This window comes from Oryza sativa, chromosome 8, assembly GCF_034140825.1.
Source record: "Oryza sativa Japonica Group chromosome 8, ASM3414082v1".
Taxonomy (NCBI): Eukaryota; Viridiplantae; Streptophyta; class Magnoliopsida; order Poales; family Poaceae; genus Oryza; species Oryza sativa.
In genome coordinates, this window is record NC_089042.1 from 20,475,331 (window position 1) to 20,487,222 (window position 11,892).

The window sequence follows — 11,892 nt, forward strand, 5'->3', positions numbered from 1 at the left end:
CTTGCCTCGTTCACGCTTCTGGCCCTTGACAAGTGGTGGGGAGCTATCGGCCTTTCTTGTGGTCTTTATTGGAGCCAAGCTTTGAGCTATATCTGCCAAGTCCATATCAGCTCCACCGGGAGAATGAGGTACTGACAATGCCGGTCCACGGGGAGCCTCAATTGATAGCTTAGACTTGGGAGGTGTAAGCTCCGTCGGTCGACTTGGACGAGGAGTCATCTTCACAACTATGTCTTCTTTAGGCCATTGTATGAACGTCTTGCGCGCATCGCCCAAAGTCATGATTTCATCATTTGGGGGCACGGGCAGCGGATAGCCTGACCAGGTGTCCTTTACTGTATCGATGGACACCTTGGCATACCCAGCTAGCAGGTCTGCGCCGTGGACCTTGTCAGTAACCGAGGGCTTGAAAGCCATGCCCTCAGCGACTTCAGGAGCGAAAGTTGGGTGGACTCTCGCTAGTAGGACACACTGTGCTGCGCCCTGCATAAGGTGAAAGTTTGAATTTAATATTGGAATGTGTAAATGTCTTTTATTAGATATGGATCGGATAACAACAATTACCTCGATGTGGTCCACTGCAGCTAGTGGTGCGATCGGGAGACCAGGGGCCGGCACCTCTGTGGATGCACAACTACTCCTATGCTGTGACGGACTCGCGTCGTGTTGTACACGAGGAGTTGGTTGCACAGCAGGTGTTGTGACTCGGGGTATATTCATGTCGGCGAGCACCTTGTTAACCCTTTCTTCCACCCTTGCATTCATGCTAGCTTCTAGTTCTTGAATGACCTCAACCTTAAGTTCGGCCTTCAAACGAGCGTCCCTCTCTTCCTTGGAGACTTTCCGTTTCCTGTATTGGGAGCTGTACTGAGGGAGTCCATGCTTCCAGGGCACATCGCTACCAATTCCCCGAGTTCGGCCAGGATGTTCTTTGGTTCCGAGCGCCTTTGTGAGGATGTCATCTTCGCGCCTCTTCGGCGCGGACTCAACCTCGCTTTGTGAAGCTTGTTCAGCAACCAAGCCCAACTAGAAAAGAAGATAGTCGTTTATACGAACTTGTACTTTATACGAACGGAAATTAGTTAGGTTAAGTAGTGAACTCACCAGTTCCTGATAGACGACGGCATCACTTTTGTTCTCAAATGTGACAGAGCCGTCCGGGTTGACCTTACCCCTTGCCCGCGCCCAGTTGCGAGCTCTTTGTTCAGGGATGTCTGAAAACGGGGCAGGGACATTCGCTGCTGCAGCGGCTGCATCTTCTTGGGCCCATATTGCCTCCTTGCCGATGTACCCTGCGGTGCCCAGCCGATGCGGGTGCTCATTCCGCTGTTGCAGTACGCGATGTGCCTCGCTGGATTCCCTAAACTCTTGGGTGGTCTTGAGAGAGCAGAATTCCTCCCACACCGCTTCGGTTATTTGAGGGTATTCATCGAACGGCGTATGATTGCCGGGCGGGTTGACATACTCGGTGAAGAGCTTCGACTTCCAATTCTTCCAAGCTTTGCCCATCTTTTGGAATGCCTTCCGCTTGAGCCTATCCTTTGCTTCGGCTGGAAATGTGAACCATTTCTCCATTGCCGTCCAAGCTCGCTCTTTCTCGGCTTCTGTGACCTTCCCGATATCTTTATGGAGGATCCCGAAGTTCTCACGTGCCGCTATCCCGCAGCAGTTAGACCATCTGCCAATGACAGTCCTGGGCGCCGTGGGCCTACCACTAGCGTCAACCTCTCTTATAACTTGCACTGTGGTCGGCCATATATTTTGTGACCGCGGATTTCTACTAGACCTACTTGCACTTGTCTCGCCCGACATCGACGTATGTTGTTCCTGCGGCAATTCTGCAGCACAAACAGAAGGCAATATTTGCTAAGGGGTGCTAGCTAAAATTTATGTGGTCATGTGGTGAAAATTTATCCTATAAATTACCATGAATTTCGGGTTGTTGGACCGCCGTTGTCGCGGGATGACCTTCGGCAACTGCCTCTGTGGCTGGGTTTGCTTCTTCCTGGATCCTCGCAGGTGTTGGGGAGGGCGGGTTTGCGCCGGGCGTTGACATGGTTTAACTTTCGCGAAAAAGATTATAAATTTCCTACCATTAGACTAAATAGCATTAGATCCAATGTAATACGGGGTATACTATAAAAGATATGGCCTCAGTTTTGCTGAGAAATATGCATCAATTACAATCATTTGCATGAAGGGATAAAAAGAGGAAATCAGCTACTAGGAGAAAAAAGCAACCCAAAGAAAATAGAACAAGTGTAGTTCATCTGTTCTTATCAATAAAATAGAACAAGTGTAGTTCATCTGTTCTTATCCATAAGGAAAAGAGCAAGTGCAGGAAATTAGAGTAGTAGCAACAGCATGGCCATATAATAGCAGCAATAAGAGCAGTAGCAGGGCCATATAACAGCAGTAGGGGTATATATGCCACAGGGGCAGCAACAGCAAGGGGAGATTCACATAAACAGCAACAGTAGGGTGGAAATTCACATAAACAGCAACAGCAGGGTGGAAATTCACATAAACAGCAACAGCAGAGGGAAATTCACATAGACAGCAAGGGTATATAAATCAACAAGTGTAGATAATCTGTTCTTATCCATAAAGAAAAGAACAGGTATAGATAGAATGTTATTAAGCAATTCATCCTTGGCCATTTAACAAGAAGTACAGGGGCAACAACAGCAGTGGTATATAAATCATGCATATATTATTGTAGATAAAAAAATGAACAAGTGCAGAAAATCTGTTCTTATGCATAAAAAAAGAGAGAGTGCACAAAATCTGTTCTTATGCATAAAAAAAGAACAAGTGTAGAGGTATATAACCACTGAATCAATCATGAAAATTTAAAAAACAGCAGCAGCAAGGGTACAGAATTTGCATGATTGACATAAAACAGCAGCAGGAGGAGTATAAATGCAAGTCCACAAAATTCAATAGGTCTAGCAACATATATAGCAGTACACACTCCATGAATGGTTATATGTCCAAATGGCACTTAAAACCACATTCAAGTTGCACTTAACTAACAGTTGCAACCATAGGCAGCAGCATGGGCAAACATAGACAGCAAGGGCAAACATAGACAGCAGCAGTTGCACTTAAATCCACATTCAAGATTCACTGCACCAAAATCATGTAATACGGGGTATACTATGAAAGATATGGCCTCAGTTTTGCTCAGAAATATGCATCAATTATATTCATTTGCATGAAGGGATAAAAAGAGGAAATCATAACATCAAAAGAGCAAATCTGTTCTTATGCATAAAAAAAGAACAAGTGTAGATACTCTGTTCTTATCCATAAAGAACAAGTGTAGAGGTATATAACCACTGAGTCAATCATGCAAATTTAAAAAACAGCCCACAATAAGGGTACAGATAAACTATTCTTATTGAGCAATTCATTACTTATTGAGCCACAACAGGGGCAAAAAGAAGAATAGATAAAAAAATGAACAAGTGTAGATAATCTGTTCTTATTGAGCAATTCATCACTGGCCATTTATCAATCCAGAAGAAAAGAGCAAGTGCAGAAAATCTGTTCTTATGCATAAAAAAAGAGCAAGTGCACAAAATCTGTTCTTATGCATAAAAAAAGAACAAGTGTAGAGGTATATAACCACTCTACACTGGCCATTTAATAAGGAACAAGTGAACAAGTGTAGGGGCAGTAGCAGGGGTGTAGATAAAAAAGGAGACAGTACTACTAACTTCATGTAAACAGCAATTCATCCATTCAATTCAAGCAAGTCTAGATAATAAAACAGCCCACAATCATTGTGGCAGCAGCAGCAAGGGTATATAAATCATGTATATAAACAACAATTCATACAATTGACCTATTCATAGACAAAAAGGGTATATAAATCAACAAGTTTAGATAATCTGCAAAGCCTCCTTAATCATCAAATTATGACAGAAAACAAAATGCATGGAGAATTTTGGTGTCTAGGTCGGTTCCGTCCATGGACTACACTGGCCTATCCACCAAAATTCCCCATGCATTTTGTATTCTGTGATGGTTTGATAACCTCGGAACTACATTAAATCTGCGGCCAATCTATCAATTCTTCCCTTGTAACTAGATTTCAAACCCTACACCTAATAAAGGTCCTTAATTATCAAAGAATTATAGAAAACAAAATGCATTAAAAATTCATGCTAAGATCCTCTATTGATGCTAAGATTCACTGCACCAAAATCATGTATATAAAATCTAGCCCCTACATTCATCCAAAACATCCACAGACAACAAATCACATTTAATTCATCTATACAGCAGCACCAATAATCGAAACAACAAATCACATTTCATTCATCTAAACAATGCAATTCATCCATCGGAAAAAAGGAGGAATGGGGGAGGGTGGCGGCATACTTGGAGAAGCGGCGTACTTGGAGACGGCGGCGCAGGCCGTAGTCGTCCTGGATCCTGGTGGCGGCGGCGGAGAGGCAGTGGCGAAGAGGTCGAGGCGGTCGGCGGTGGTCGGGGATCCCGGCGTCGGGGAGGTCAGGGTCGGGGAGGTCGGGGAAGTCGATGGACGGACGGCGGAGAGGACGACCGGCGGCGAGGGCGGCGGTGGAGGCGGCGGCGGAGATGGCGGTGGAGAGGACGGCAGAGATGGCGGCGGAGAGGGCGGAGGAGAGGTTGAGGCGGCGACGGTGGAGATGGCGGTGGAGAGGACGGCGGCGGTCGAGAGAGTGAGTGAGGAGGCGGCGGTGGAGAAGGAGGCGGCGAGGGCGGCGGAGAGGGCGGAGATGGCGGCAGAGAGGGCGGCGGCGAGGAGGGTCTGGATGGCGGCGGAGATGGCGGTGGATATGGATGGCGGCGGTCGAGAGAGTGAGTGCGGCGGCGGTGGTGCAGGCCGGCGTCGGTGGAGAGGTCGAGGCGGCGGTGGAGAGGAGGGCGTAGAGGGCGGCAGAGAGGTCGAGAGAGGCGAGGCGGCGGTCGAGAGAGTGAGTGAGTGAGAGTGGGCGCCGGATCTGGATCGATCTAGAAGATGTCCAACCCTAGGTCAACCCTAGTCAAACTCACCTGTGACGGGCTCCAACTATGTGGCCGTCACAGGTGGCCTCACCTGTGACGGGCGCCAACCGTGGAGCCGTCACAGGTAAGACCACCTGTGACGGGCCCAGCACTCTGGGCCGTCACAGGTGAGGTCACCTGTGACGGCCCTACAGATAGAGCCCGTCACAGGTGAGTTTGCCTAGAGCAATTTTATTTTATTTTATTTCACTTAGTTCTTTTATTTTCCTTAACATATTTTCACATACACTACATATTTTTTTATACTTAATTATTTTATTTCATTAACAGTAGTAATTGCACTTCATTATTATACTACTTTAATTATATTATTTCCAATGCTAATACTTGCTTAATTATTTTATTTCACTTCTAGTGGGTGTTTCACTTAATTATTTTATTTGACTATTTCATAAGCAATATACTATTGATCATTCCGAACATATTAGAGTCATACAGATAACAGACATGTAGACATAAACTACGTACATAAATTACAAAAATAATCCTTCCTCATGGTCGACACGTGCATATTGAACTTCATCTTCTTCCTCCTCCTCTTCTAGAGGTATTTCTTGACCTATGCCATGGACGTGCTGGTTGTAATCATCCTCGTCTGCAATATTGTCCAATCCAACAATTCTCCTTTTCCCTTCACGAACAACATGTAGTTTCTTGTTACACGGGTCAACTATGTAGAACACTTGAACAACTTGTTTGGCGAGAACGAACGGTTCATCCTTGTACGCGTTGTTAGCCAAGTTGACAGTGGTGAAAGCTTCATTGTCAACTTTTACATTGCGAAGATCGACCCATCGACAACGAAACAACGGGACTTTGAACTTCAAGTAATCTAGCTCCAATATTTGCTCAACTCTACCATAGTATTGATCACGACGACCACCGTCACTAGCAGCCTCGATGCGTAACCCACTGTTCTGCACTGTGCATTTGCTGTCTTGCTTGACCGTGTGAAAGGTGTATCCATTTATGTCATATCCTTGCCAGGTGGTGGCACTCCATTCAGGACCCTGTGACAACCACTGAAGTGTTTCACTAGGCAAGTTCTGCAACCTGGCAATTCGGTTCTTCAGCCACTCGTTGAAAGAAGACATGTGCTTATTCCTGACCCAACTCTCTGATCGGCCTGGGTTCTCTTGTCGGATAACTGCAAGGTGTTCGTCAACGTACGGCACCACCTCAGTCATATGCTGTAGTACCGTGAAATGAGCTTTATCGTACACCTTACGATCCAACCTAATAGTCTTTCTTCCAACAGTACCAACACCGTCAAGCCTCCCTTCGTGATGAGATCGTGGTAATCCAATTGAAGATGTTTCTGACATGTAGTCCACGCAAAATTCGATGGCCTCTTCGGTGGTGTAACTCTCGATGATACTCCCCTCGGGGTGTGAACGGTTCCGTACATAACCCTTAAGGATCCCCAGGTACCTTTCGCAAGGATACATCTGCGTCATGAATGCTGGACCACAGCACTTTGTTTGCCTCACAAGGTGCACCGGAAGATGTTCCATTATGTCAAAGAAAGTTGGAGGAAAGTACATCTCAAGATGACATAGGGTTCTCACAAGTTCTGCCTGTAGTTCATCTAGTCCCTCGGGATCAATGATCTTCTGGCCGATTGCATGGAAGAAGGAACACAACCGCTGGATCGTGTGTCGCACCTTAGGAGGCAAAATATTCCTTATTGCAACGGGCAACAGCTGTGTGATAAGAACGTGGCAATCATGCGACTTCATTCCAACCAACTTAAGATCTTGCAGTGAAACGAGCCTACTGATTCTTGATGAGTAACCAGATGGAACCTTTATACCACTCAAACATGTTAGCAAATCAATCTTCTCTTCTTTCGAGAGAGTGTAGCAGGCTGGAGGAAGGTAAACCCTGCCGGATTCCGTGGTTATGGGATGTAGCTCCGACCGAACACCCATATCTTCCAGATCTCGTCGGGCGTTGAGACCATCCTTTGTAGTACCTGGGTTAAGTAGTAATCCCATTAAACTCTCGCATACATTCTTCTCGACATGCATCAAATCTATGCAGTGGCGAACTTCAAGATCCTTCCAGTATGGTAGTCTCCAGAATATTGACTTCTTTTTCCACATGCTCCTCTCTTTTGTCTTTTGTTTTTCCACATGCTCCTCTGTTTTTTCCTTCGATGTGCTCTTCTCTTTTCGCTTTCCAACTTTCCTCTTTTTTCCAAACTCGTTGGTTATTCCCATCACTAAGTTGTGCACCTCTGTCCCTGTTAGCTCTGTCGGGGGTCCGGCTGTATCTCTGTGTCCATTGAAATTCTTTCTCATATTCCTATACGGGTGATACCTTGGGAGAAATCTCCTGTGACCCATGTAGACCGTCTTGTGTGAATGCTTCAACCATTTGCTTCTTGTTTCCTCCATACACTCCGAACACGCCCATTTCCCTTTCACAGTTTGGCCAGAAAGGTTGCCAAGGGCCGGATAATCGTTGATGGTACAAAACAGCATCGCATGGAGGTTGAAATACTCTTGTGCATATGCGTCCCATGTTCGTGTGCCCTCATTCCATAGCCTTTCGAAGTCATCGATTATCGGTTCAAGGAACACATCGATATCGTTGCCAGGTTGTCTCGGTCCTTGAATGAGCATGGCAAGCATAATGTACTTTCTTTTGAAACACAACCAGGGAGGAAGGTTATAGTTAACAAGCAGAACTGGCCATGTACTGTGACGACTGCTCAAATCACCAAAAGGATTAATGCCGTCCGTACACATTGCGAAACGCATGTTTCTTGGGTCATTTGAGAATTCCTGGTAAATCCTATCGATTGTCCTCCACTGTACTGAATCTGCTGGGTGCCTCAGCATAGTATCGACTTTCCGTTCTTCGGCATGCCAGCGCACAAGCTTAGCTTGTTCCTTGTTCGCAAACATTCTCTTCATGCGCTCCGCAATTGGGAGATACCACACCACCTTTGCTGGGCCTCCCCTCTTTGACTTACTTCCTTCACCTTCACTCTTTGCTCGTTTGTATCTTGATGCCCCACAGATAGGGCAGACATCCAAGTCAGCGTATTCCTTGTAATACAAAATGCAGTCGTTCGGACATGCATGAATTCTTCTGACCTCCAGGCCCAACGGACATAATACTTGCTTCGCTTCATATGTCGTCTGAGGTAAATTGTTCCCCTCTGGCAACAGATCCTTTAACAACTCAAGGAGTTCTGTAAAACTCTTGTCCGACCAGCCATTACTAGCCTTAAGCTTCATGAGTTCCAACACGCATAACAACTTGCTGTGCTTCGACTTGCATCCATCATACAACGGCATCTGGCAATCTTCCACCAACTTACTAAACTTCTCATAATCTCTGTCGTTGTCCTCTGCGTCTTCAATGTCATGCAACATTGTAGATAGACATTGAGTGTCCAAATCTATGGTCTCTCCACCTAAAGGAGAAGGTACGAACATGCCTTCTCGAGCTGCGGCGGTGTTCTCTACATCCTGATCCAACACTTCTTCAGCTGCGACATCAGGCGCCTCTTGCTCTCCATGCTTGGTCCAGCAGGTATATTTCTTCATGAATCCATTCATTATCAAATGAGCATGCACTTCATCCTTGTCTTCGATCATCTGTTCATTCTTACAGTCCCTACATGGGCACAACATGTGCATGCTCATCCTACTTTTTCTGTCATTATCCGCAAATGTGACAAATTCAGTGACCCCCTCTCTATACTCGGTAGACGAACGATGCGCATAGTACATCCATCTACGATCCATCTGAAATCAACAACATACGAAGAAAAATAAATGATGATCGATATGTTGAGAATGAATGGAGAATAATGTGTTTTTTACCTTGAATTTTAGCAAAAAATCGCCCCCCTTGCCCTCCCAACCGATTTGTGAACAGTACAATGGTCGGGATGGAAAGCAGTTGGCAGTTTGGGGGTATTTATAGACCCAACACACCTCAAACGGGTTAGATAAAAAAAGCCCGTCAAAGGTATTGCTCATACCTTTGACGGGCTTCTATTCAACGGCCCGTCACTGGTATCCTCTCACCTGTGACGGGCCAGAAATGAAAGCCGTCACAGGTGGCGGCCCATCACCTCTGACGGCTTCTAATGTATCGGCCCGTCACAGGTGAGGGGATACCAGTGACGGGTTGGAAGAAAAACTCGTCACTGGTATACCTCTGACGGGTTTTCCTTTCGGCCCGTCACAGGTGAGGGGATACCTGTGACGGGCCGCGGCCAGATGCCTCACCGGTGACGGCATCCCGTATAACCCGTCAAAGGTAATGGTCACTACTGACCAATTCGTTTGCCCGTCACAGGTATCCCGTCAGAGGTGTGAGGATCTGGCGTAGTGCCTGTTCATAACATGAACCAACACTGATATACAAATTATCATTAAATTGTAGCTGGTTTATAATGTGAACCAACTATACCTTTGTTTGTTTTTTTTTTACAAATTTGGGTCTGTGCTCTCGACTACTTGACAGGCACTTTAAAATGATGCCGCTGTGCCCGCAGTCCAATGATCCACCTATGTTTGTCTCGGATCTTACCCATGTTGCAACCAGGCTATGGAATATGGAGGTGGTCAGAGATCATATGTATGAGATGAACGCAGAAGCAGTAGCTACTCTAAATAAAAAAAAAATCATGTAAGCAGTAGTACCCTTAAAATTCTAGGCCGAGTTTAGTTCCAAACTTTTTTTTTCAAACTTTCAACTTTTCCATCACATCAAAATTTTCTTACACACACAAACTTTCAACTTTTCCGTCATATCGTTTTAATTTCAACCAAACTTTCAATTTTAACGTGAACTAAACACACCCTAGTTGAATGACCCTTACAAAATTGTTTTTTTTTAGACTCGTACAAAATTCTTACTGAAAGTCAACCATGTGAACACGATAGATATTCATATTTGAACCTTGGGAGTGAAATTATACTTAGCTATGTATAACCACAATTGTACCACCACAATGGGGATATTTTCTAAGGGGAAATTAATGCATAATTGATTACTTGCCATGGATCGTTGAAAAAATTGTGGCTTTAACCGATGGCTGGAGCTCATCATGGTTATAGGACAACTCGAGAATGTTAAATTAGGTTGTGTATGTAGCCACAACTCTATCACTATATTAATGATATATTTTGTGAGGATAGATGAATAGCCGACTTGGCGACTTGCCATCGCGATATTTATAGACCGATAAGTCTATAAATAATCACGGCTTCAACTCGAAAATGATAAACACACTGAGAATAAATCCTAAGATCAGAAATGAATGATTATATACAAGCCAACTTGGTATTGATCACCAATAGTTGCGGCTTTCCACCGGTGACTGAAAAACACATCCATGCAAACAACTGGAGAAGGCTAGCACGTACCATGCAAACTACGTACTGTTGTACGTAAGTACCCACACCTCTATCGTGTTATATATGTCCATATATCTGAACTAGGGAATAGACGTGACCAGATAGGTACACATGATGAATAAAGTTGGCCAAAAGGCCCAAGGCCCGCTGGCCCGGTCTATAGCACGAGATTTTGGCCCGGCCTAGGCACAGCACAGCACGACCGTGGGCCCGTGCCTAGGACTCTGCCTCGGCACGGTCCAAAGATTAGGGAGCCAAATAGCTGAAGGAGCCAAACTAGACTTATTCCATCCATATAAAGGTATGACCCAAAGAGATGAATGATGCAAAATAGACTTATTACAGCCATTTCGAGACGGCCCAAAGATGAGGGAGGCAAAATAGACTTTTTCCAAGAAGGAGCACAATAGGCTTTTGTTCCTCGAGCCAGCTCGGCACAGCCCAAGTCTTATTAGGCCGTGCCTGGACCATTGGTCCAGCAAGTGGGTGAGCTCGGCCCGGCCCGGCATGTAGGTTGGGCCAAGCCCAGTCATGCCTGAGCCGTGCGTGGCCAAACGACCCGTTTTGCCATCTATAATCATGGATCATCTTACTTTTGATATCAGAAAGTCATCAATAATGGTACACATTTACCCAAGGCATATGTGCGGTCACGGGTCATCAGGGGCAGAGCTAGAGTATTGAGGGGTGCCCAGGAACCCAGTAAAGAAAAAATTGTAGCTATACCTGACATATTTTCACCATGTGTGCATCCCCCACAATACAAATTTAGACACCCGCATTAGCTTAAATTTGATATAAATCAGAGTAAATTAAGCAAGTGGCACCCTCCCTCCATCTCGCTCCAGCTCCGATCCGCCTTGAGTCGTAGTTCCGTACCAGTGCTTTGGAGTGACATGCATGTCATTGCCACATGACTTGCCAGCGTTCGATCAGTACGTAGTTGCCGGAACGTACGCATCCATGCACTGATGCACACAACTGGAGAAGGCTAGCTGTATCGTACCTTTGCACCACTGTCACTACTAGAGAAACAATTTTTTCATTTATACGGTCAAAACCGATTTTCACGAGCACTTGGATGGTCTGTCTGTACCCAAGTGTCTTCTAAAATCAGTACTTCTACATGTGGGTAGAACAAACGCATGCGAAACTTCATGTGGGTGCTTAAGCCGTCTGACTGCAAAAAAAAATTCCCACAAAAAATAATCCAAAATCCTAGCAGCTCCCGTGCCGGTGGCTGTCACCGCTCTCGTGCTCAGGGTTTGTCCTCGCTGTCGCAAATGCCCTCCCCCACTCCCATCGCCGCCTCTGATCCATGCGTATGGGAGGGGGAGAGCCCATCGGATCCACCTCCACTGAGCTCCGCATCACCGGATCCACTGCTGATGTGCTTCCCATCGGGGCTCGTTGGTGGTGAGCTCTGGTTTGATGTGTTGGATGTATACTC